The sequence below is a fragment of the Coenobita brevimanus genome, chromosome 13 (genome assembly GCF_032717465.1).
Source record: "Coenobita brevimanus isolate Jiangsu-jjx chromosome 13, ASM3271746v2, whole genome shotgun sequence".
In the NCBI taxonomy this organism is placed as follows: Eukaryota; Metazoa; Arthropoda; class Malacostraca; order Decapoda; family Coenobitidae; genus Coenobita; species Coenobita brevimanus.
Genome location: NC_136966.1, coordinates 35,755,068 through 35,761,067, shown reverse-complemented (window position 1 = coordinate 35,761,067; position 6,000 = coordinate 35,755,068).

Genomic DNA, 6,000 nt, shown 5'->3' with positions numbered 1-6,000 from the left:
AAAAAACGAAATTCTAAATTTACTGTAGGGCCATGGGGGAGGGGAGGGGACGTAACTACTGTATTACCTCTTGACAATGGATGGTTGCGTTAGCTTTTCACTTTAGAAGATACCTGATAATCCTCATATTTCTTCCAACATCACCATATGTACCTATCTTGACTGCTTTCCTTGTAGTCCTGGAGCCAAGGGGTGTTCGCATGCATGAGAGGACCAGAAAATCACCCTCTTGATATAGTTAGAGGATTCACTGGGACACCTTTTTAGTGAGAGTGGACATCCTGAAACCCGGCAATAAGTGTGTTATTCTGGTTTTTCGTTGAATTTCATGAAACCCAAATTGCTACAAAATTTAGGGGTAGGGGTAATGTAAATTGCTATAACTCGGCAATAAAATGCTCTACAGAGTCCTATTATTCACACCACTCAAAATGAAGCTTAATGAATCATCTATTCAATGAATACAAGTACAGTATGACTGGATAATACCCAAGGTCACACGAGGTCAAAGTATGACGTAATAAGACGTAAGATTAAAATTTCTGACCTATCGAAGAAAAACATCTATGAAACAAGGTGAATGGATTGAAAGTTTATTGCTTGGTACATTCTAGTGATGTACACCATAGGCAAGTTTTTGAAATTGGCTGGAACAGATAATCATGTATTTTAACCCCTTGGGGTCCAATACAAAAATATGAAATTTGTGAAGGACCTACTAAAGGAAGTTATGCATTAATGATACTACTGATGGTATTAGTGGATCTGCAAAAATGATCTCAAACCAGTCTGTATCAGACATTGCAAGCCACTTGTACGAAGCAGATGCCACTTATCGTCGGTGACATGGATGAATGACCCACTAGTGTGTGTGTGTGTGGGGAGGGGGCAGTGAGTAATGTATTTGGTGGTGCATTAGATCAATGGCCTTGGTTTTTACATCCCTTCACCTGACATATGCAGTAAGGACAGCATTTGATAGCCAGTTGCCTGCAAAGACAGCGTTTGGTAGAGCAGGAAGTACATTTACAGTGCATTCGGAAGTCATCCGGTAGGAAGACTTGAAGTTGGTCCGGTTGAAGAATGCCATCTTCTTCACTGAAACCAAGATCTCTTGGATCCAGCTGAGGGTTTTCTAGGCAGTGCAGCTGTAGATATGTCCCAAAGAATGCCCTGAGGACATGACCCTTGACTGACTTCCTCATGGCTGACATTAAAATTTCTTCAGCTGATGTATTTTCTGCCATCACTGGCCTCAATACTAACTAGGCATATGGGCCTGATGGAGTCCCTCCTGTTGTTCTCAAGAACTGTGCTTCTGTGCTTACACCCTGCCTAGGCAAACTCTTTCGCATTTGTCTGTCAACTTGTACCTTTCCTTCTTGCTGGAACTTTGCTCTCATTCAACCAGTCCCAAAGAAGAGTGACCACTCCCAACCCTCCAACTATCGTCCAATACTTTAACGTCCTGTATTTCAAAAGTTTTCGAGTCAATTCTCAATAAAAAAATTTTTAAGCATCTTTCCTATCAACCTTCTTTCTGATCGTCAGTATGGGTTCCGTCAGGGACGCTCCACTGGCAATCTTCTCACCTACCTTTCAGGCTCCTGGTCATCCTCCTTTCGGGACTTTGGCGATAGCTTAGCCATTGCACTTGACATCTCAAAGGCTTTTCGATGGAGTCTGGCATAAATCTTTAATTTCCAAACTGCCCTCTTACGGTTTCTATCCTACTATCTGTGCCTTCATCGCTAGCTTCCTTTCTGGTCGTTCTATAGCTGCTGTTGTAGACGGCCATCGTTCTTCTCTTAGATCTATCAATAGTGGTGTTCCTCAGGGCTCTGTCCTATCACCAACTCTCTTCCTTTTATTCATCAATGACCTTCTAAGCTGTACATCTAACCCTATCCACTCATATGCTGATGACTCCACCCTTCATCTTTCCATTCGGCTCCCTCAACGCCAATCTCAGCAGTTACTTCAACAAACAAGGGATGAGGCTATGGCACACCTAATGTCTGTCTTGGCTCGTATCTCTGACTGGGGTAAAAATAATCTTGTTGTTTTTAATGCATCTAAGACTCAGTTCTTACATCAATCAACCCGTCAAAATCTTCCACAGGTATACCCACTAATGTTTAATAATATTCAGCTTAATCCTGCATCATTCTTGAACATGCTTGGGGTTTCATTTACTCGGGACTTATCTTGGAAAGATCATATTACAGCTCTTGTAAAATCTGCTTCCAAGAGATTGGGTGTGCTAAGCCGACTCCGTTCTTTCTTTACCCCTGCACAATAATTGTTGACTCTATACAGGGGTTTTATCCGCCCCTGTGTGGAGTACAACTCTCATGTGTGGGGAGGCTCCCCACATACAGCTCTTCTCAATGGGGTGGAGTCAAAGGCTTTTCATCTCATTAACTCTCCTCTTACTGACTCCCTTCAACCTCTGTCTCTTCACCACACTGTTGTATCTTTATCTCTATTCTATTGCTACTTTAATGGTCACTGCTCCTCTGAACTGTCTGCATGCATTCCTTGGCCTCTACGACGGGTGCGTAGCACCCGTCTAGCAGCAAACTCTCATCCCTTTTATGTCCAACTCTCTAATGCAAAAGTTAACCGTTACTCTCAGTCCTTCAATTATGCAACAGGTTAACTCTGGAACTGTCTCCCTCTGTCTGTGTTTCCTGCTGCCTATGATCTCCAGTCTTTCAAACGCAGTGTGTCCAGGCATCTCGAAATGAATGGATCTTGAATTTGGCTCCCATATTTTATTTTTCTCAGGGAACTCTTATGCGGGCTCATGGCCTTTGGTTCCTTCTTCCTCGCATAAAAAAAAAAGTTCCAAAATGGTCTTTTTGCTGTCGTGGTAGAGGTAGTATCGCATTTCATCCATCGTTCTACATGACGTGCCTGACTTTTTCATATTCACAAGGAACTCTTCCATCAAGTCAAAGTCAATGCAATTCGGATCCTTTCCAAACTCATTCAGATAATGCACTGGACCTGCCTTCAGCACAGCAGCCATTGTACCAAATTTACTGGTAGAATCACAGCCAGTGAGATGGTGCAGGGCAATTAAGACTTTGCAAGTGTCTGTTCCCAACTTGTTGCCTAGAACATGCGGGGGTATGTATCTAGTGGTATTGTCAACACCAGCTCATATCCACATCTCTTGCAGGCCATGTGCCTTCAGAAGCGACCAGTAGTGTAGTGTCAAGATTACCACATCAGTATCATTCGATATGATAACCACTCTCTTATCCCCATTCTCAACAGCATGCAGAGTGTGTGGGATAATCCTGACGTTGGCTTCTTCAATCGTTGTGACTAGATCAGGTAACGGTGTCTCGATGCCATTCAGAATAGCCATGCATGGTTCCATTTCGGGAGGAAGTCCAATCGAACTGAAAACTGTATCTGTTATCGGTCTTGACTTGGTCAAGATGTGTTGTCGAAGGAGCTTCTGTAGCTTGGATTTGTTCGCAGGCGAGGCCCAGAATGCATCCATTGTGACTGGCAATTGCGTTCCTGCGCCTATCACATATAAATCAATTAGACTGCAGCCACACCTCCTAGCCCTCTCACTGTCCTTCACTGAGCCCTCAATGTAAGTGTCGAAGACGAAGTCGACACGTTTAACGTTGCTGCCAACCCTATATGACACATCCAAGAACTGATCACAAAGTTCACCAAAGGTGCTCATCTGGTATAACCTCATGCGGCGAAGGCCTGCCATTACATCAATGATAGTGACCGTGTTTGTTAGCTTCCATTCAGATGATGCCTCGTCTGCGAACAAATCCAAGTTACAGAAGCTCCTTTGACAACACATCTTGGTCAAGTCAAGACCAACAACAGATACAGTTGTCAGTTCGATTGGACTTCCTCCCGAAATGGAACCATGCATGGCTATTTTGAATGGCATCGAGACAGTGTTACATGATCTAGACACAACGACTGAAGAAGCCGACGTCAGGATTATCCCACACGCTCTGCATGCTATTGAGAATGGTGCTAAGAGAGTGGTTATCATATCGAATGATACTGATGTGGTAATCTTGGCACTACACTACTGGTCGCTTCTGAAGGCACATGGCCTGCAAGAGATGTGGATATGAGCTGGTGTTGACAATACCACTAGATACATACCCCCGCATGTTCTAGGCAACAAGTTGGGAACAGACACTTGCAAAGTCTTAGTTGCCCTGCACCATCTCACTGGCTGTGATTCTACCAGTAAATTTGGTACATAGGCTGCTGTGCTAAAGGCAGGTCCAGTGCATTATCTGAATGGGTTTGGAAAGGATTTGAATCGCATTGACTTCGACTTGGTGGAAGAATTCCTTGTGAATGTGTACTAGTCAGGCACATCATGCAGAACGATGGATGAAATGCGGTACTACCTCGACCACCACAGCAAAAAGACCATTTTGGAACTGCCTCCCACAAGCCAATCAGTCAAGGGTCATGTCCTCAGGGCATTCTTTGGGACATATCTACAGCTGCACTGCCTAGACAACCCTCAGCTGGATCCAAGAGAGTTTGGTTTCAGTGAAGAAGATGGCATTCTTCAACCGGACCAACTTCAAGTCTTCCTACCGGATGACTTCCGAATGCACTGTAAATGTACTTCCTGCTCTACCAAATGCTGTCTTTGCAGGCAACTGGCTATCAAATGCTGTCCTTACTGCATATATCAGGTGAAGGGATGTAAAAACCAAGGCCATTGATATAATGCACCACCAAATACATTACTCACTGCCCCACCCCCCCACACACACTAGTGGGTCATTCATCCATGTCACCGACGATAAGCGACATCTGCTTTGTACAAGTGCCTTGCAAGGTCCGATACAGAGTGGTTTGAGATCATTTTTGCAGATCCACTAATACCATCAGTAGTATCATTAATGCATAGCTTCCTTTAGTAGGTCTTTCACAAATTTCATATTTTTGTATTGGACCCCAAGGGGTTATAATACATGATTATCTGTTCCAACCAATTTCAAAAACTTGCCTATGGTGTACATCACTAGAATATACCAAGCAATAAACTTTCAATCCATTCACCTTGTTTCATAGATGTTTTTCTTTGATAGGTCAGAAATTTTAAGCTTACGTCTTATTACGTCATACTTTGACCTCTTGTGACCTAGGGTATTGTCCAATCATATTGTACTTGTATTCATTGAACAGATGATTCATTAAGATTCATCTGGAGTGGAACGAGTAATAGGACCCTTTAGAGTATTTTATTGCCGAGTCATAACAATTTACATTACCCCTACCCCTAAATTTTTTAGCAATTTGGGTTTCATGAAATTCAACGAACAACCTGAATAACACACTTATTGCCGGGTTTCAGGATGTCCACCCTCACTAAAAAGGTGTCCCAGTGGATCCTCTAACTAAATCAAGAGGGTAATCTGGCCCTCTCATGCATGGCTCCTGGACTATTGGAGTCACCTGACAATATGGTCTCCTCCTCTTGAGGACAAAGAATAGAATATCTATCGTGGTTGCAATAAGTACAGGTTGCACCAGTTTGGGGTTGCCTTTGTCAGTCTTCCACTGTGCAGTTCCAGCAAACCCATCAGAGCCATCCTCTGTGGTTAACCCTACATGACTGGCTGGCAAGTTTTGTGAGCCTTCACGTTCGTTTCTGTTCCAATTTGTGGTTGCAGTCCTACCAGCTGTTCCATTTTTCTTTGTATTTCTCTTCTTCTTCCTGTCCTTTTTGTTCTCGTTTCCTGCTGGTCTAACCCCAATTTTCTGGTTACTACTGGCATTTCTTCAGTAGAACTATACTTGCTGAAAGATCCAGTCTTAAGGGAATCAGTTGCTTCCTGTAGAAGTTTAAGCTCCTCCCTTTGGGTGTTCAACAAGGTCTTCGTAGCTTGCACCAGTAAAGTCCTCGATCCACTTGAGGGCCATACACGTTAGATATCTGAACTTCATAACAGTAGGACAAGTCATTTTACAGATTCTGAC